The sequence below is a fragment of the Xiphophorus couchianus genome, chromosome 17 (genome assembly GCF_001444195.1).
Source record: "Xiphophorus couchianus chromosome 17, X_couchianus-1.0, whole genome shotgun sequence".
NCBI lineage: Eukaryota > Metazoa > Chordata > Actinopteri > Cyprinodontiformes > Poeciliidae > Xiphophorus > Xiphophorus couchianus.
In genome coordinates this window covers 4,128,513-4,150,104 of record NC_040244.1, presented here as the reverse complement: position 1 = coordinate 4,150,104, position 21,592 = coordinate 4,128,513, and positions in this window count along the sequence as shown.

Genomic DNA, 21,592 nt, shown 5'->3' with positions numbered 1-21,592 from the left:
ATAATCCATCAAGTGGTTTTGTCACCTGGTCTATTGAGAAGTCTTAGAAAGGGATCTGCTAGGCTTAATCAAATTACCCTTGCAGCCCCAAACTCCCCAATGAGGGTAGCTTTGTGCCAGGTCTGCCAATAAAGTGCCCTGTCAAAAAACAATGGCAGGGAACACACGTCCAGAAACACACACACGCACACACACACACACACACACACACACACACACACACACACACACACACACACACTGATTGGCACTAATCACTGAAAGAATTAGGAGCTCAGGAGCCTTGGGTCTGCTTCACTGGAGTATAATTACAACAAAGGCAAAATGATTGATGTTATTAGACATGTGATGTGTCACTTCAAGCAAGTTTCAATGAAATACAATCCACAGTGATTTTATGGGGTTTTATTTAATCCCACTATGGGGTAAAACAAAAGTTTAAACAAGTCAGAACATTAACCACTTGATCCTCCAAAAACATTTGTGGCTGTTAAGTGGTTTTATAGGGTCATCCTAAAAATTGAATTTGAAGCTTTTCTGTGTGTTTTTCAGCTGCCTAAGACAAAAGGTATTATTACTGTGGCACAGTTTTAAGAATTTATCGTCATGAGCTTCAAGTTGTAGATTGTGGTTGTTCAGTGGTAGAGACTGGCTAATCTCCTCTCTCCTGATGAGAGAGAGAGAAGACAAAGTAAAGTTTGTCTGCTGTTTGGAGAGAATAATGCAGGCCCACTAAGAATGGATGCTTGACATTCTTCAGCAACATATTCCTCTCTGACATGATGTGCTTCTCCTCTTTTTTCTTGAGAATGGCCTTCTTCTGTAAAACTTCGACTGCATAAAACTGGTCATCTGTGCGGTGACAAACAAGCAGCACCTTGACGAAGCTGCCCTTGCCGATCACTTTGAGTAAGTGGAAGTCACTGGGCTTGGCTGAGTGACTTCTTGACACATTTAAAGAAAAATCTGGAAAAATAAAGAACGTCTGTGTGGCGTGGCAGCTGCTTCTACAGATATTTGATCAATCCCTGAATTGATTAATTTTAATTGTTATGCCATTATTTCTAAAATCAACCAAACTATTACATTATCTTAGCAGCAACCATAATTGTGGTGTTTTTATTTATATTGTGAGCACCTCATTCACTGATGACTGTATTGATAATCATCTAATTGCTATATTCTCCTTTTGATAAAAACTTTTCATCAAAGGACCTACAGTCAACCCAATTTAATAATCAGAAATTAAAGATATATGCAGTTGACTGTTTCTGGAGAGAAATAATGCAGCTGGATAAAAGCAATAGGCATAGCGAAAACATAAAAATTCAACATTGTAGGTCTGATTAGACTGCAGAAGGCAAACTTTTAAAAAGACAAACTCTGAATGAACCCAGACACTCTATTTTAAAAATCCATTGATGTTTCTGCTCTGTTATACAGAGACGTATCAGAAGTCTATTTGCACGTCAACACACACATCACATAAGTATGTTAGGATAACAAATGGAAAGAAATAATTCATAATCCTGTCACTAACATATCACATATAAAAGATTTCTAACATTATTCCCAGCTACACAAGTTTTGGTCAACAGAGAAAGGAAAGTAAACAGCATAAAGTAATAACAAGGAGCAAAACTCTTAAACAACCATGGTATATTACTTCTTACAAATCTGCAATATGTGGCACAACTCAAACTATGCACTCATGAGCTTGCACACTCCCACAGGAACTAGCCTTCAGGGGAGCAGGACTCGCTTTAACAAAGTGGAAAATAATTTCCAATACATATTAATGAAGCCGAGTTGAATCGATGCCCTTGGAACTTTATGAGAGAGTAAGCCGGTGCAATGCTGCGACAGCAGCATGGTGTGTGTGTAGCTTAGTGTTTTAGAGCTGGTTGTGGACAGTCTCCGTTTGGCTCAGAGTAAGAGCCCTCATCTATCATGCCAAACTTATTGTGTGATGGGCCCCAAAAGGTCAGATGGGAGAAACCCTGACTATGAAAAACTCCATTAATTCATGAGAAAATAAGCAACAGCAGCCCAGTTCTTTACTAATGTGAGCATAAGAGAATTTAAAATTGTGGTTAATGACTCAATCGATTGACCCGCTTAAATCTTACATCTTACTCTTTACATGTGAAATTTATGTTGACAACTAAAATGTGAAGACTTGGAGTGCCTATAACTATAAAATCTCACTTCAGCAACAAATAGCTGAGAACAGCTTCAAGGGCAGACTGAGTATTGAACAGAAATGGTTTTAAGATTTGTGCAGCATCATTAACAGCCTCACGATGAGGCCATTTCAGCTCTATGATTCAGGTATTTAAACATATTAATAATTGTGCCACTGGCTTCACTCCATGTGGAAGAGAGAGCTGGAACAATCTAGTAGCTGCACCTTGAAAGTGTTTCTGCACCACAATAAATGTTTTTTTTTTTTGGGGGGGCGGGGGGTTATTCAGCAATTATTAACTCTTAAGAGGTATTTTAAAATCCCAATGCATGTTTTCTCAAAGGCTTACCACACTTAAGTTCTTTTAATAAATAATTTTAATTAAAATACATCTCTAGGGAAAGGTTCTCATAACTGCAAGGCCCCAAGCTGGGTCAGGTATGAAAAAACTAAGTGAATTTTCAGAATCCATTATTTTTGCTACAGTATCAGATTAATAAAGAAAATAATTTCACACTCCAGGTAAAAAAGGCAGAAATTTGTCAGCTTCCCAAAAACTGCTTAATTTGTTTCTGCAGTTTGGCCTTAATACTTGTAGCAATACAAATTATATTTAATTTAATTATTCAGCCACGGCTACACTGTATTTAATTAAAAATGCAAATAAATAACCAATAAAACTACACATAATACTATAGGAAGTGTCCTTTAGCATAACTAAGAAGCCACTCATTGCATCACTTGGAATTACATAACTTATCAGATGAAAGATAACTGCTCATGTGTATCTATCCAATAGGAGGCTTGTATCTATTTTCTTAGTTAAATCCAGGTGGTGATGTTTTCTTGGCCAGACAGTATGCAAATATATATTTATCAAGGGTCTTAATATATTTGGTTAGTATAATGTCAATTTTCTAGATATAAAACAAGACACCCAGGCCCTTAATTAAAATATGCCTTGCAACAGCACAAAGATACACGTATAGAGTGAAATAGAGCTGGTTTGAGCTTGTTGTTATTCTTGTGCTGTGTTGGCACAGCGTGATCATGCCAATACCCTGAGGCAATTTGTTATGGACATCAGAGGAGCAACAAAGGTCACAAACAAGACAATTTATCAGCAAGCCAATCATAGCTACTGCTGAGTCAGCACTTCCAAAGACAACACCTGCTGCTAGAAGAAAAAAGAAACGGCTGGAAAGAAGCAAAAAGACAATTTAAAGCCAAAGAGAGGACAAGGAATCTGTCATGGAACAAGAGAGGGTATAAAACCAAGTTCGACCAAAGAATGGCAAATTAAAAAATAACTATTACGACACTTAAGACCTAATGACTACCAAGTACGAATACAACAGTAAAAATATTTAAAGTGTCCTTTGGGAAAATCAAAAATTAAATGATTAAAAAAAACAGGACTATTTCTTATATTTTTGTAAATTATATCAGCTACTTAAGGTCAAATACACAATAAAAACTATCTTATGGTATTGCACATTCAGCAGATACAACTCTTGTATGACCCATCATTAGAATTGTAAAAAAAAAAAACTATCTGTAATAGATCTTCTGTTTTACTTTTGTTACTGTGATTTCTTCTCAGTTTAACTGTTCTTTGCTGATAAACACAAAATATTACACTTTATGTTTCTGCTTGAATCAGGATATGAAGGATTACAGGAACTCTGGACCCCTAATTAACACACAGAGTGGTGTCACAACCTCTACAGCTACAACTTTAAGAGTCAGCCAAAAAATATCTGGTTTCTGTAACAAGGCTTAAATGTACCAGCTTTGTACTCCTGTACTTCCTGTACATTAAGAGGAAATTGATTTTAATATATAGGTTTAAACAGTGAAATATCATTTTAGAATACCAGCTGAATAGATGCTACATTTAATCAGCTTGTGATCGAAGCTTATTTGGTTTTTATATGAGAAGCAAATACAAAATAGTTCAACTGAAGCAGGAGAAATTAAATGTGTTTTTTCAACTTCCAACAGGTTTATTTTAATGGTTACCATGTATTTAGCTTCAAGTTGCGGTGTGTTACATTTTCCCCACACTTAGCATTTTGCATATAGGTCACAAGGCTTTATTTTTGTTATCATGACTTGAGAAACAATGAAAACATGACTTTTTAAGCCTTGTTTCAAAAACAGTTTCTTTCAAAAATAGTTTCCTTCATATTTGTGATGGTATATTGTTTTATCATCCCTCACAATGTTCGTTCTCAAGCGAATCTCTGACGCTCACACACGACTTCTGAAGGCATCTGAACTTTAGCACAACTTTTGTAGTTATATAATAAAAGAAAGCTGAACACAAATGTATGTTGAATTGTTACTTGCAGTAATTGTGAAAAGTCATGCAGCATTTTTCTCCGTGTCACTATTATGCACTTTTTTGTCTAAAACCTTAAAAACCCATTATAACCCAATGAAACTGGAATGTGACAAAATGGGTATAAAAACTTTCCTTGACACCAACTTTATGGGGGGGGGGAAAAAAGCTGTTCCAGCTTTCAAAAATGTATAAAAGTAATTGCATGATAGAAAGAGAGAGAGTGTGTCAGGAATGCATCCAAAGTAGAGAGGGCGACAGGAAGAGTGAGTATTTAGGTCTCTTTAGTGCTGAGTTGCAGCCACTACTAGATTTGGTTCTTCACAGGAAATGGAAAAGCTCTCCGGCCAGGTGCTTATCACTGACCAGAGCTTACAGAGTCAACTGACCACCAAACTGCTTTACACCGACACTCTGAAAGTAAGTTCCAATCAGCGTGTGGAGAGTAATGTCCAGGAAACATACTTCTACCAAGTCCAGTGTAACTTTTCAGAGGGTTCTCTCAACTCACAAGACATCCATGTGAGCTAACAATAGAATAGTACAGGTCAATAATAATTAAATACACAGTGGACAGCTTAATTAAATCTGCAATGAAAAAATAATTGCATTGTTGTAAGCATGCAACAGTGACTAAAACATATATAATAGGGTAAAGTACCTCCACTGACAGTATATTCTGCTTACAGAAACATTCTGCTTTTTTAGCTTCACATATTTCAGAAAGCTCAGCAGGCTCAAACTAATATCAGAACAACAAAGCTTGTGTTTAATCAACAATTCTCACTTTAACATAAACTGTAGCTGTGTGTCTGTGTCTGGTGCATTTTTGGTCTTCACTTAAAATTTTCTCAAGTAAGAGTAGTGATATTTTCTGTTAATATTACTCAAAGTAAAAAGCATAGTGCAGTAAAACTACTTCCAAAATGTTACTCAAGCAAATGTAATTGAATAAAAGTCATAAGTTACTACCCACCCCTGCATTACCATTGATGACTGGCTAAAGATGAAGAAAAGGGAACAGTGGCTCATATTTACGATTATTACACAATAATTATCTGCATGGTTTCAATGAAAAAGGACCTTCTGGCTGAGCTCTACTGTTTTGGCACTGAAACAACTCTTTATCCTAAAACATTTCAGAGGATGAAGTCTCTTGTTCTAAAAAGCAAGAGACAACACCCTAATGTTGATTATATATTCTAATTAAACTCAACGGAAAAGGCTAATGTTATTTCTTTGTTTATATTATGTTCCAAATGCCCTAATTTAACACTGGAACAAGTTAGACAGTGCTAAAAATGTCTAACTTTCATTCAGTCATAAAAATGTATCCTATAATAGTGGGTGCTGTGGTAGCGCAGGGGCAAAGCACGACCCACGTATTGAGGCCTTAGTCCTCGTGGCGGTGGTTGCAGGTTCGATTCCCAGCCTGGCGACATTTGCCGCCTGTCTTCCCCCTCTCTCGTTACCCTGTCTCCTGTCGAACTACTTTCAAATAAAGGCCACTAGAGCCAACAAAACCTTTAAAAAAAATGTATCCTATAATAATAAAATTAAACAATAAGTTGGGGGTAGTTTTATTTAAGAATGAAAACTTATTTTTCACAAAAAATATGCTGAGCTTCAGTGAAGAGTAAATTGTCGCTCTCAACATCAAACCTGGTTCTATGAATACCTTTGGTAAATCTTTTGCTCTCTGCAAATCCATTATCTCTGGGTGTATGAGATGTGTTGACATCCCCACAAAGGGGTAAAAGAGCTAAGGGTTAGGTGGATGGATGGTAGGGAGACTGCTGATAGTAAAGGGGGGGCGCAGCGCAGTGTCCTAAGAGGGCACTGGAAAAGAAAGGCAGATACAGTCAGATATATAGGTGTGGTATGGTACTGCGGGCTTCTGTGTCCTGCAGGGGATTACAGATGGCCCTTAGAATTAAATGAAAACTGTGCTGACTGCCAAGGAATAGGCTCTGAGACACACTGGGTGCCACATGAGAGGGGCTAAGATTGGCGCAGGGGGAGGAGGCTGAAGGCAAGGGCTGCAGCCATAGAGTGAAAATCGCTTTCATATGAGTTTTTGAAATATCTAAAAATAAATTGCCTTTGAAAAAAAAAACTCAATGGACAGCTGATATGCACGATGGATGAGGGCCAGTTTAAAAGTTACCCCTCCATTTTTCTTTGTCGCAGTATTTTCTGTAACTTATTTTCTTTACCTTTCTCACATACTGTCTTCATGTACAGAGGCATTGTCTTGTCCTAAATTATGAATTGAAACTGAATTAAATTGCTTTCATTTGTTTAGTTAACAGTTGGGACATTTTTGAAAAGGCAGTAAAACACTTTCCCCAGGCGGACAATCATTTTCAAAAAACAGATACATGCTGCAATGAGACAACAGATGGTAAGGTCTATTTTTAGAGAAAAACAATGAATGATATGTAATTTCTTTTGTCTGTGTTCTCATTATTTTTCTCTGCATATGCTTTGTACCTTGTTGTGCAGAAAGAATACCTGGCATCAAAGAAAAATGTTTGTTGGTGACCAAACTGTTCCGCTTCTAGAGTGCCTTTCATAATTAAAAGTGTTTGTTTAGCCTGAAAATATATGGTGTTTTTAAGAAAGTTCAGCTTCATTTATTCAGAAAATTAAACTCGCCTACTGCCAACTTGGAAGCATGAATGTCTTTCATAAAGTGGAGAATAACTTGTAAACACCAAGCAGAACAGGAGAGATGGCATCTACATTATGCAACTTAACATGCAAATTTAAGAAAAATTGAATGAAAGAAGAGAAACGGTAAAAGTGAGTTTAAAAATCAGTCTTGCAGTGTAAACAGAGTAAATCAGCTTGATTTAAGACAATTAAGTGTACAAGTTGATTGACTAGTTCTTTAAACATTGCATACTAACTAGAGATACCGTGATAATTATTCTTAGGATCAGTTAGTCATGGGCAAGTTGCAGGTAACTGAGATACACAAAGTATTCCAGAGCATTATTATATCAAAACTGCACAAAATTCCCATCATATGATTCCCACAGTTTAAAACCACTTTTATTCAGATGCCAGAAAAACTGCCAGAAAGATCAGAGTTTTCTCTGCATGGCTCAGAATATCTGCCTATTTGACCACTACCGACTGAAGATTACTGGGAAAGCATTATAGGCGAAAGAGGCATCACACACTATCTGTGCTCTGTAGCCGTTGGATCTGATGACTGACCACAGTTATCTCTCAGAGCTGAACTAGTCACCACTATGACGGCAGATATCCAAAGCAGGCTTAGTCTTGAAGATGAAAGCACAACAAAAAAAAAGTTGCAAATATATGGATTAGTCTTAACACTACTGGTTTTGAAGATACTAGCAAACTATTGATCAAAAATATTGTTTTTCTGAGCATTGTTCAGCCATCATGACTAAAATGTCAACAAAGCAAGAAGAGAACTGCAAGCTGTGCTAGAGGTTTCAAAAACCAAAGCAGATCAATAGAACAAACTACATGAAGCAATACATTGGTTTTAAGGATGACTACCAAAGTAGTGTTGATTACTTGTAATGATAACATAGCAAACCCTATATTCTGTGTGCACTGCTGTTTTCTTTACTGTGAAAACATAAATTACACCTCCAAGCAGACGTTTTTGCCTTTGCAGAAGCATGAAGGTTCTTTCTGTTGGAATTAAAAATTGTTATGAAGTATTTCCATAGAATCAGTTAAGAACCAACTCAAGTAACAGCCCCAAACCAGCACTGATATCTTTTTGGTGGAAGAATCAGATGCCTGCTTCAGGAAACACAAGATGCCACAGTAAGGATGTGTGAGACAATGATAAGGTGGGAAAAATACTTAAACTGGATTTCTTTTCTGTCTGTCTGGGAGGATAACAGTGAACATAGGACGGTTCTAGCAGATTATGAGCCACTTTAAGCTGCTTCTTAATGTGTTGCACTTCATTGCTGCTATCAAGTAAAATAGCCTATTAAAGCTCATCATGAAGCTGTGTCTGCCATCAAAACAATCTCTTTTACTGGTGTTTGCCTGAGAGGGAGTTTTCACTTCTCATTAAAATTACAATGATTCGCTTTACCATATGCAAATAGACAAAAATCTAGATAAAATTGCATCAGGCATCTTGATGTTTGTGTACTGCACCTGCTTTGCGAAGACCTGGTTTCTTTTATGGGATGGATTTCAGACAGCAGCTATTCCTTCTCTTCCTTTAACCAGTCAAGAATTACATTAGGAGTGAAACCAAACAGAACTTTGTTTAAGCTACAGGACATTTATCCAAACAGTGTCTTTAACCTCTTGGTAGATTGATGAACAACAAAAACATTATAATCCACAATATGGATGAAACTTAGAATCTTGTGCTACTAAACATCCCTTCTCACTGCTTTAGACAAACAATTATCCAACTCAGCTTAGTTTATTCTGTTGCACCACTAGCTGGCACTGACAAACTTACGTACAATCTCAAACCTACCAAGGGATTTAAGAGGTTTCCAGGCTTACTTCCACATTGATGCATATTAAAACAAGGATATAGATTATTTGATAAATAAGAGCTGCTCACTTTATGCAATATATCCAGCTATGTTAGATAACCCTACATCATTGAGTAGATTGCTGATAAAGTGATCTCAGTTTAGGCTAAATTGAAAGTTTTATAACTGCATTTTTCTTGTTTTAAAGGTTCCTTGGAAAGACTTATTATTTGGTGCTATATAAATAAGGATTTTGAATTGAACTGTTTGCAAATGGTATTTTAAGCGTAGGACCTTGAGAATCATTTGAAGCGGTCAAATACTACCCTCCTAAAAAGAAAAGGCAGGAAAATCTAATCATTTAGCACCTGATCAGATGCTTTAGGAAGGTCACTTGAAAGCAAATTAAGTTTGCTGAAAATTCTATTTACCCACATACAAAGATGTGATTGCGTCAGCTGCAGAGCATGACTGCATCAGCTGCAGAGCACCTGAGAAGTGGCTCGTCGGCCATGTGTTACATTTTACAGCCTTCCAATTAAATTTCCATTTTAGTATCACTAAAGCACAGAAGGTTGAGAATTGTCATTATACTCATGAGAACACAATGAAGAAATCCCAGGGTGATGATCAATCTAACATAGCCTCAGGCCTTGTCATAACATTGTCACAGTACCAAACTAACATAGTTCCTGTTCATGACTTATACAAACTCACACCATCTCCGTCCCTGAAATTACACACTCCCATATGAACTACCTCTGGCAAACTAGCAGAAACATTAATACCACATTACCATTGCTTTTTGGTGACATTATGAATAAGCATTAATTCAGCACAGCTGTATTCATTACTCAAACGTGATTAAAGGAGTGGACCCCTTGGGCGTCCAGGACTCTAATGATCCTACCCCTGCCTTTTGTTATTCATGTTTGGCTCAGGGCATGCCACTGAGCAGAAGCCCTCACCGAATGAAGCCTCATTACTAACAGACATTCACAATGGTGCCGTTCATACTCTGCGCCCAGCCGTTGTAAATGAAAGCGATGAACCCCATTCCCCGCTCAGGTCTACCCCTGCCGCAGATGGGTCTGCGATCTTTGCTTCATGAAGATGTTGATGTCCACTTGTGTGACAAGATGACATATGTTACATGGCATTCATCACTGGCTGTTAAATTTCCCACTTCTGGCATTCTATTCAACCCAATCAGCGCTCACCCTCCAGAGACTGACAATACATATATTTACATAATACTGTGATGCAATAAAATAAATTAACAGAATCCTCTCTGAGGACTGGGAGGAGAGTTCAGTAAAGGAAAACAAATTTGTGCACTGAAGATGTACATGTCTGGCTCCAAGATAGCAAGTGTTAAATGGCCTGTACTTTTATAATGCTTTATCAAGTCCAGACGACCACAAAGCACTTGACTTTACATTCAGTCAGTCATTCACACACACGCTCACAGACTGTTTGAATATACCAAAACATTTGAATATGGTAAAAAATATATTAAAAAAAATTTTCATTCATGTCAGAAAGTAAAACACATGAAATATGTAGATTCATAACACATAGAGAGAAATATTTCAAGTGTTGTTTTTGTTTTTTGTGATTTTCACTTTCATGGCTGAAAAGCCAAAACCCAGCTAATTAACTCAAAACACCTGTAAAGGTTCCCTGAGCCTTTAAATGGTATCTCAGTCTGGCTCAGTAGGCTACACAATCATGAATGCTGCATCATGTCCAGCAGAATGCTATATCCAAGCATATTCATATAAAGTTGACTGGAGGGAAAAAGTGTGGTAGGAACAGGTGCACCAGCAACACTGATAACCATGGCCTTGAGAGGATTCTCAAGCATTATCCATTAAAGAATTTGGGGGAGCTTCACAGGGAATGAACTAAGCCTGCAGTCTATGCATCAAGAGCCTCTAAGTACAGGCAAATCCTGCACATAGATTACAAGCATCTTACCTGGCCTAGGGAGAAAAAGAACTGAACATTTACTAATTTTTCTAAAGTTCCCTTTTCAGATGAAAGTAAAGTTTGTGTTCCATTTGGAAATAAAGTTCCCAGTGACTGGAGGAGCAGTGGACCTCAAGCGCATTACTCGAACTTTCCACAGTCAGTGATGGTTTGCGGCGATGGTTTGCCATCTACTGGTGTCTAATGTGTTTTCTGAAAACCACCATCAACACAGCCACCCATCATTAAAATTAGAATGCAATTATAACATATAGCATAGGGAGAGAGAGAAAGATACCTACACTTCTCTCATATTTTTGGGTTTTTAACTTGAAACCTGTGCTATTTTCCTTCCTCTAACTGTTATGGGCTTCTTTGTGTTCATCTGTGACATTCCATAACATATTTTAAGTCAATGAACACCTTTAAGTAAGAGTGCACTGTGTTTCTGCCCTTTCTGTAGAAATATCTCCGAAGGGAATAGGAAGTTCTAACGATGCTGCTCATAAACCCAGTATGTCTTCAGCAAAACCTACAGTATATTCTGGCACTTTGGTCAATGAAACAAAACCTGAAGCATTAATAAAGAGCAGAGACTACTGCCATCCTTTCAGTGCAGTGCTTGGTTAGCATGGAGACTGAACATAGGCTGGTGGACATGGCTGACCTGGGAGTCATGCTGATTTCAGGAGAGAACCCCTGCTGCTTGGTCATCAAGGGATGCTCCCCACAAAGGTACCTTTTGATATTCTTGATATGAAGGAAGACACTACTCCATCTTTCCTCCAGGCAAGACAAATGCAATTTCATCAGAATATGTAGATTTTTATGTATACTTATATACTGTATATGAACAGTTAAATTCCTTGCTCCATGTACTATTTTATGCTGAATCAAAAATTATTTTCACAAGTCTAAGAAAAACTGATACAATAAAACAAAGTGAACAATACTATGTATTATAGATTATATAGCATAATTACATTAATGTGAAGCAGATCATTAGTTCACTCATGATGACATACTTTAGTAAATCTATTACTGCAGTGAACATTTCCTCGCCAGCATAAACTTCCTGTGCTGGATAAACCTCCTGTGCTGCTCCTTCCCATCAGCTGGATTCTGGATCACCCCTGCTGCTGACCATGCACTAAATTATTCAGTTGAAAATAAGTCCACATTAAAAATGCATTGAATCACAAGAATAAGACACAGCAGAACAAACTGCACTGTTTAAACATATGAGAGGGGGATCAAGGCAGGAAAGTTTTCCATCATTTGCATAGCAAAAATGGATCATCTAGGTCTCTGAAATCTATATTTAATATGAGTATTTGGAGTAAATTCATTATGTAAATGGAAATTATGAACAATGACTGATGGTATTTTTAAAATTTTGTTTTAAATGTTAGTTGATGTACGAAAGCAAGAGTAAAGGTTTATACAAAAGAGTTGGGGGGGGGCATTGCAACTCAGTTATCAATCCTCCAAACAAAGTTCATATCATCTGAAATACAGCTTAATAAAACAAAAAGGAGCATGCTTATGGCAAACTGTTAAAGCTGTAAAAATTATTTTTATCAAAAAGACCATCACAATCCAAGTCAGATAAAAGTTATCTCAAGTTCTTTACCTGGTAACAGCAGGTGAGGAAGCAAATTTGGTCAGCACTGTCCATATATGTACATGCAGATTTTTAAAGGGTTCAATTAAAATCCCCTTAGTATCAATTGGTGTGCTGTTTGCATTACAAGTGAAGAAATGGTAATTCTGAGCTCAATATCAACTAATATTTTCATAAATGCAAAGATTCTTGCAAGTCTGCCAAGAAAATGTTGCTTCTTTTGTTACAGCTACACATTAAGAGGATTCTACGTGTGTCAGCAAGTATCATTAATGATGAAGTTTAAGGTGCCAAAGACGCAGTGTTCAAAACATCTAGGAGGATGCTGACAGGATCTGATTTGGACTGTGCTGACTCTGAACATTCATGTCTCAGATGGACCTGTGGGGGGTGGTCAGACAGAGGGCTCAGCAGCTTATTAAGCCAGCTTTAATGGCCTTGACCCTGGCCCATAACCCCACAGAATTGCCCTGGATGAAGAAAGGTCAAAGTCTGTATAACATTACAGGGTCAGATGAAGTCAGAAATGCATTTTATTTTTTTTATTTCCTTTGGCTGAGCTCCATCTTAACATCGACTAAGTGGTGGGATTCTGTTAACCTGGTTCTCTCAAGTTTCTCTCCTTGAAAATGTGCTGAAGTTTGCATTTAAACTCACCAAAGTTTGAAAGCTGTGGGCTAGGTTTTACCTTAGCTCACAGCTAAAGACAATTACAATAGCTTTTAAAAGGTTTTTGCTTTCATGAGGCAAACAGGAGAGTGAGGTGTGACAAATGGATCTTGGCTGGACCAAACGTGGGCCTCGAGGTTATGAGAGACAAATTTTAGACTATTTAACTCCAATTTATACACACAGTTATTCATCTTAAATGATAATGCATTAATGTAGTCCACTTCGCTTAAATTACTGTCAATAGCATTCAGGAAATTGTGAAAGATTAGCATTCTGTCAACTGCAAACTCAGACAGTGCAAGTAGCTGTCATTGTCAGCAATAGATATATAGATTTCATTTTTACTAATTCATGTCTTTTTATTAAGGATTAATTTATGTATTAGAGTCACATAAATTACATAACAGCAAAAATGTAAGTTAAAACTCATAACAGAGTCTGTATAACAGACTAATTTGATTAGTTCATGTGTAAATTGGAACAAACAGATCAGCATGAACCCTTCAGAAACTACTGCTGCCAATTTTGCTTTTCATATAAACTTCTTCTAACTTCAAATCCATCCTATAAAAAAGCAAATATATCTTAAACGTATAACTTTACAAATTATGTTACACTGAATGTAAGAAGGAAGTGAAACCAGATACAACAAGATAATGCTTGAATTTGCAAGACTGCATCTGAACTAAAAGAGCTGTGCAGTAATATTGTCTTGAGTTAACAAACGGAGTGCTAGTTTTGACACTTTTGCCATTTCTGGTGCAAAAAGATATTTTTGAATCAAACAATGCATTAATTCATATCTATCTTGGGGACATTTTTCCACCAACAACCATTGAATATTAGTACTTCCCTAAAATGTACTCATTCTGCACAGAGATCTTGTTATGAGATTACAATAGATATTATCTACCAGATGTCTGATCAATCTTCTCAAATTGTTAAATTTTATGGTTGAACAGTAGGGAATTGTACAGCTATAAGTTGGTCTGTTTATGAGTAGATGCAATATTAGTAAATTGGGATTAAATATGTGTAGGGACAATTGACTCAAAGCCATCAGAACACGTCAGTAGAAACATATTTTGTAGAGTTACAAAATATGCTGAATCACAGTTGTCATCGCAATGTCTATATGTGGAATTTCACAATTGTGAAGTAATGCTTGGATGACACATCCAGTAGACTATGTTATTACAGGTCCCAAGCATTAAAGCTCTCCATGTCAGTAAAATATTTGGCCAATTGGATGGACTTTCATTGTTCTTTACACCCTACCCCCTTAGTGACAAAGACCCCAAAGGTCAGGCAGTATAATGTTGACCTTGTGATGACGGGGGAAAAAAACTGTTGAAAACAAAATGTGTGATACAGTAGCTATTTCCATCAATATTCAACAATATCATATTAATATGTTACTTTCCTGATATTCTGCAAACCTTAGCCTAATATAATCTGCCAAACAAAGTGATAACCAATCATTGCTTTCATAGTATGGAAAACATGGGTAAATATATCACAATTTCATGCTGTGTCACACAAGAAATGATAACATAATCCATCTGCTTCCATTTAAAATGAGTCAGAATGTTTGTTCTGCTAAATTAATGACTGTTAATCATAATTCCTTTATCATTTATTAATCATTATTTATGTAATGATACATAGACATGAGCAAATATTTAAAATAAACATTCATTGAGTAAACGAGCTGCACAGGCAACATTATAACCCAACTGAAGTAAAAGAAATGGTGCTTTGGTTTCAACTGGGAATATCTGGGTTTCTCTTTAGAAACAGCGTTTCCAAAGAGCAAAATTTGGACAACCATGTGTTACTTATATCTAGTCAGACACAACTTTAGATCGCACCATACACTGTATATTAGTTATAAAAGGCAACTTTTTAAAACCTCTGTATACTGCCAAACTACTAGTAATATGAAACTTTCACTTTTTATTCATAAGTCTCTATTATTTTCTGTGAATTTAACAGATTAACAATTTAAACTAATGAATCCTTTTTTTTCTTTAACAGATTACTGTCGTTCTAATTTTCCATAACCTCAATCCATTTCTGCACCATTTGGGGTCTCACTCAACAATTACAGTTCCCACAATTCACCTGCCGATTCCTTCTGCTGAACTCTCAGACATTTGGAATGGAGGTTACAAGTAAACCAATAAGGCTCTTGTGAAATGGCCATGGGATCAATAGGTGGCTTTATAGAGGCAGAACACGTATCCACAGCTGGTCAATTAAGGCAAAGACGGAACAAGTACACACTCAAATATAAAGAGCTAGAGTTGTTGGCCTTTAAAAACAGAGTTACTTTCCATCTTTCGTCAGCTCTTTTTCTGCAGCATGAAATGAATCAGCATGTGGGTATCTTGGCAAAGATAATACCATCCATTGTGGAAAAAAATTACAAAGGTACTGCTTCTCTCACACACACACATCAAGGCTATTTTTCATGGCTCAAAATTACTCTTTCTGATAATAGTGGTAAACGGCGTCACAATAGCACATTGATTTTTTTGGACAATTGAACGATGAATGTGTGCACGAGTTGCTCAGTGGTAAAAACTTTCAACATCCACACATTGAGTTTTTAAGTCACAAAACAATGCATTAACATTATTTTTAATGCCAGTATGTCATTATGGGTTCTACTCATTGCAAAGATAAAGCACAGCACACGTTCCCTTTACATGTACACTTGCTTGTTTTTGTCTGGGTAATACCGAAAATATTGCTAATACAGGTAGTGCTGTAAGAATTGAAATTTGATGCTTGTTGATTTTTACAAATGAAAAGATACAAAAAAAAATTCTTCACTGTCAAAAACTAACTTGGGGTTAGCTTTCAATATTTCAGTTCAGTTAAGATTGCCAAGATTATTTTTGTTGGCTACATATTAGAAAAACAAGAGAACTTTAAAAAGAAATTATTTGTCATGCTGCTTTTAAAGCAATGACTCCTTCCTGACAGAGGGGCCTCTCCATTCAAGTTTGGTGCAGAACATTTTTACTATGCATAATGTGTATGAACAACATATTTGAGCTTCAGCTGGTATATTTACAATGGTTTTAGCTTTTTCAGCAAACTTTAATTTTGAGGTTAACAACACCTTTTTTTATTGATAGTAAGGCTTTGACATATTTTCTAGTATATTGCACAGCCCAGAAATGAAGCAATACTTTGAGTTACTGAACTTCTGCTCAAATTGTTGTCCATATCAGAACTAGAATCCGAGAGTGAGGACACATCCAAGTTGAGTGAGCTATGTTTGCAAGTCAGAAAAGTTAAGTAATTTTTCTAACTGTTGTGGTTCCGAATGCAGGCTCTCTTTCCAAATTGAAGACAGATTTTCGACGTTTGCTGGCAAAAACACAACAAGAAAATTCTCTGAAGCCACAATCCTGACTTGGAAAGTCAAAGATTGCAGAGCAGTCCCAATTTCAATATTTTACGACTGCTACCTATGTAATCCTCTATGATACCTGCAGATGTAAACAAAGTATTTGCATATCTGACAGTTTGTAATCCTATTAAACCACTGGCACACATAGCACTATACAACCTTCGTCAGTATGTTTCTTTAGCGCTTCAATACATAAAAACTGGGAAATATTCTAATTGCACTCTATAGTAGTGAGCAATACAAAACTTTGCAAATCTCACAAATATGCAAGGACAAGTCAAGGTATAACATTAGCTACAACTTTCTAAACAAACTGAACATTACTATTAGCTTTAAATGGCATTAACAAAGTAATTCTCACCATTTTATGGATTCCAACACTGACAGAACGTAGCCTCAAAGAGAGACAATGTTTTCCACTGTAAAACTAGCCAACTAGTAAATGGTTGAAAACTGCAACTTTCACTATAATGCTGGACATTAAAGACAAGTTTGCTCAGACACCTCCATCTTTCCCATTTGGATTTCCAACACCATTGGATATTTTTGTAGCCTTTCTGCTTGAAACTCAGAAATGTTTGTGTACAACCGGAACACATCGTTAATCCAAAAGAAGTCAAGACAACCAATCTTTTACTGTATTCAAGATACCTTCATGCATAGTAAGGACACTCCAGAAACACATAATTACTTTGTAGACATGTAGTTTCAGAGAAGCACTCCCTGTACCAAGTAATTAATAAGGGGAAAACAAAGCTCAAAACTAATGAGTCAGAACTTCATGAAGCTCATTAAGTCAAATGGAAAACATTTTGACACCAAGCATCATACAGTGAATCACAACTTATAAAATAAGACATTCTCCCAAGAATGCATCCCAAGTTTACTTGGAGCCAGAGATTTCTAGAAAAATTTTAAATATGTGAAAATATATAATTTGCATAGCTATGCAGCTCAACAAATGGACAATAAGTAAGCACATCAGTTTTATTGATCCATATTGCAAGAAATATTTTTGTGGCAACCAGTAATCTTATAGAATTTGCCAACTTTATTATTTAGTTGTAATTTGTTTTTCAAATTGAAGCTTATGAATACAGACACTAAACAAAAAACACCAAAACTGGGGTGAGCTGATACACTTAAAACTATATAATTCATCTATACTCCTTTTTGTCTTCAATGAGCAAAATGTCAACCTCACTGAATGAGGTGTGATTATAAATATCTTTAAACAACTTTTCTCAGTATTAATAATTTTACAGTGCATATGCTTACACGGTGCATTTTAAATGTGATATTGAGAACATCTTTTAATGTTGCAAACAAAAAACTCAAATTACCAGGTGCTGATTTAAATGAAAAATCCTCAGAATTTCTTAGAATCTCTGGATAGATAATAGCGGTCTCTAAATCTCAACTTTATTTTCCCATTTGAAGCAATAGGGAAGTTCTCAGAGAGAAACTGGATGAATGTGTCACATTATTCAGCTGGTATAACTGCAGAGCACCACAACATTTTCAAGGGAACTACATTTGATGCTAATTCGTGGAACACTAGTACCCTCTTGTGGACAATATACATATTTCACATTTTAACGTCCAATCAGCTCTGAAGGTGGGAAAAGTACATCATCTGTATTCTACATAGTCTTTGAAATTCTCACAGAACATTGATTTAAGGTAAATACACATTACCAGAAGGCTGCAGAGTGTGCCAGTTATCGTTAACCTCTAGAAAACACATTGACTTTTAAGATGTTTCAGATCAGCAGCTACAGACTATAAACTGTTTCAACACAGCCTGTGAAACACTTGAAAATATCTACTACATGGGAACAGTGTGTTTCCAAAGCACCTTTTATAAAGGCAAGCAACTTCCAGCTTCTCTAGACACACAGAGATCTAATGAAATCAATGAATCAATCGAGCTTATTTGTGTAGAACATTTCAGCAATAAGGCAGTTAAAAGTGCTCATAAAAACATAACAATACAAAGTCATAAAAGACACCCTACAGTCTACAATTGAGAAAACCAATAAACATTCAATACACATCAAATATGTCGATCAGTGTTTTGTTTATTATGGTTCAAATGTGATTCTAAACAAGTGGGTTTTTAGTCTAGATTTAAATCTAGAGTGGACAAGATCTAGATATTCATATGTTACAACAGCTAAGTCGCAGTCATTAAATTGAGAACATTCAAGATTTGAAATTGATGTTGACAGTCAGTTTCTATCCCGTGTTATCGAGCTATTTGGCAAAAAGGAATGAGCATAAAGAGTCTAATTGTGGAAAACAAGTTGTGACAAACCTTAAAAGATTTCCAGATTACATTGGAGCCAGAGGTGGTTCGACAGAGTGTGGACTCAAATTAACTGAATTTAAAAGTATGCCACACTTTTCAGATTGATGTAAAAATTAATAAATAAACCATCTGTTGTTTCCATCAGATTTATGCAGTACCCTGTTGATTATTCACATGAGATTCCAAGAAAATACTAAAATCATGAATATGTTAAAGCCTTTGCAAGTGACTGTATAAAGATGTCAACTCTAACTGGATATGCCAGAAACTTAGAGGAGGCAAAAAATATACATTAATTACCTTACAATACTGCAAACCTTAAGCAGACAAGCATTCTGTTCAACACTATATTTTTTGCTGTAATTTAATGAAACTTTGCAATGTATCATGGCTTTTTCTACTGAAAACACTGCCTGCAGCAGGTCTGCCGCCTTGCTATGTAATGGAGTACACAGGAGATATCGAAATACAATGTTAGAGTGAACGTTATTCCCCATCCCCACCACTTTCCATTTCTTTTTCTTTACCGCTATCTTGACCTGACTCCGAGGCACGTGACGGTTTCACAATTACCTTCAATTATCCTCACTTCTAGCTCACCAATTACATCCATTATTGATTTCAGAGCCCCCAGGCTGCAAGGCTTATCTGTGGCCTGCCACTATCCAAGGAAACGAAAGCAGAATGGAAGCACATAATAACCACTTGCTTCATTTTCACTCAGTCTATGTCACCTCATCACCTACCATACTAAAATTCTATGGCAATCAAGTGTCCTTCAACCCCAAAATAAACTCCAAGTGGAGGGAAATGCAATACAAAAAAAAAAGGACCGCACCTCAAAACAGTTCAGAACTTCCAACAAAAACTCTAGAAATCTCGGTTGATTTGTCAGCCTACTCCTTTAAGTAACAATGTAAATACTGCCTATCTGTTGCAAAATGGTTTGTCCATCATGTAGGTGAGAGAGTGACAGCACAGCATCCTGTCTGTTCATGTAGAAAGCAATGACAGACAGGGAGAGGAATAGCAAACAGACAGCGTAGAAGGAAGGAAGGTCAGTTACAAGGTACAGCCGCTTGAAAGAGTGTAATCACACTCTGCAGCGCTCTCCTGCCACAATTTTGAATATGATCCTTGCTGACATCTACTGAGACACAAACATAAGCGGCTGTCATCACATGCTGAAGTGAAACATCCATCATCCTGAAAACATGCCATGGGTATCTGTGGCGTGGTGCAGCAGCGTTGCCCCACTGCCACCTTTTATTATGCAAACTTGCATGAATGAAGCCAAAATACATTGTTTGCAGTGCAATGCCGCCCTCTTGAGGGTTGGAGATGAAGCATGATGTATAGGAAAATATATAGACCTAAAAATATATAGACCTACCTTTATTGCATTTCTGGTCCAGTTTGTTGAGAGCCAGAAGTCACACATACGATACGTTCCAAACCTGTTTTGAGAGTAGGGTTCATAATGTCAGTGTAACATAATTATTTCTCTACATTTATTTACATGCATGTGACTTGTGGCATCTTAAGTAACTATTGGTATGAATGTTGGTTTTCCCAATGCTTTGGAATCATTTTTACAGGGTGAATGAATTTGAATTCATAGTGGATTTATGTAGTCCACACTGTCTTGAAATTATGCATACAAGCTCCAATACATATATTCAATACCATTCAAATTAAAATTCAAATATTCCTTTGCAACTACTATAATTTTTAAAGCATTTGAACTGGTTCAGTCACAATTGACAACAACTGATTTAGTCATGGTAAACAGGTTTTTGGCACATTCATGATATGGGTACATTTTGATATTAATGTACCCACTGTTACAAGATTTTGATATTAAGAATTGGGAATTTAGTAAAGATATGAAGGTAACCCGTTATATGGCCTTTTATTGTTGAACTGACTTTCTTGAATACTTGGTTACACTAATCTTGACATAAATTTCTTGTAGACTGTTTTACTTTTACCAAAGACATCATTAAAACAACTAAAAACAAGAAATCCATCACATTTTACAAAAAAAAGCAGTTTGAAGAAAACTGTGTCCATAAGTGATGCAACAGAGATGTTTTCTTTATGCTAAAACAAGCAAGCAAGCAACACAGAACTTTATGTAAACAATTCCTTATTAAAAATGTATCAGGTGATAACATTGCTCGTGTAAAAACATTTGGTTTGCACATGCCCAGCCCCAGTTTATCAAGGATGAGCCAATCCTGGGAACCCCTTTGTACTTTTTAAATCTGGTATTTAAGAGTTCCTCACATGAGATGCACAAACCTCAATATGTACCAAAAAGCCCTGTCTGAAAGTTACCACTTTATTCTGTAATTTGGTTGTAACAAGAACTTTTTTAAACTTACAGTGTACTGCTTAATTTTTAAGATTGATAATAAAAATAAAAATGCTCAATTGAAAAGGGCAGAAATAGGGAACAGCCTGGTAACCGCTAACTGGATCGAGCGATTTGTTTGGAAACTAACCTGAATGTCACAGGTGTTACTAATTTTTCCCTTTTTCTTTTATCACTTCTTTATTGTTTAC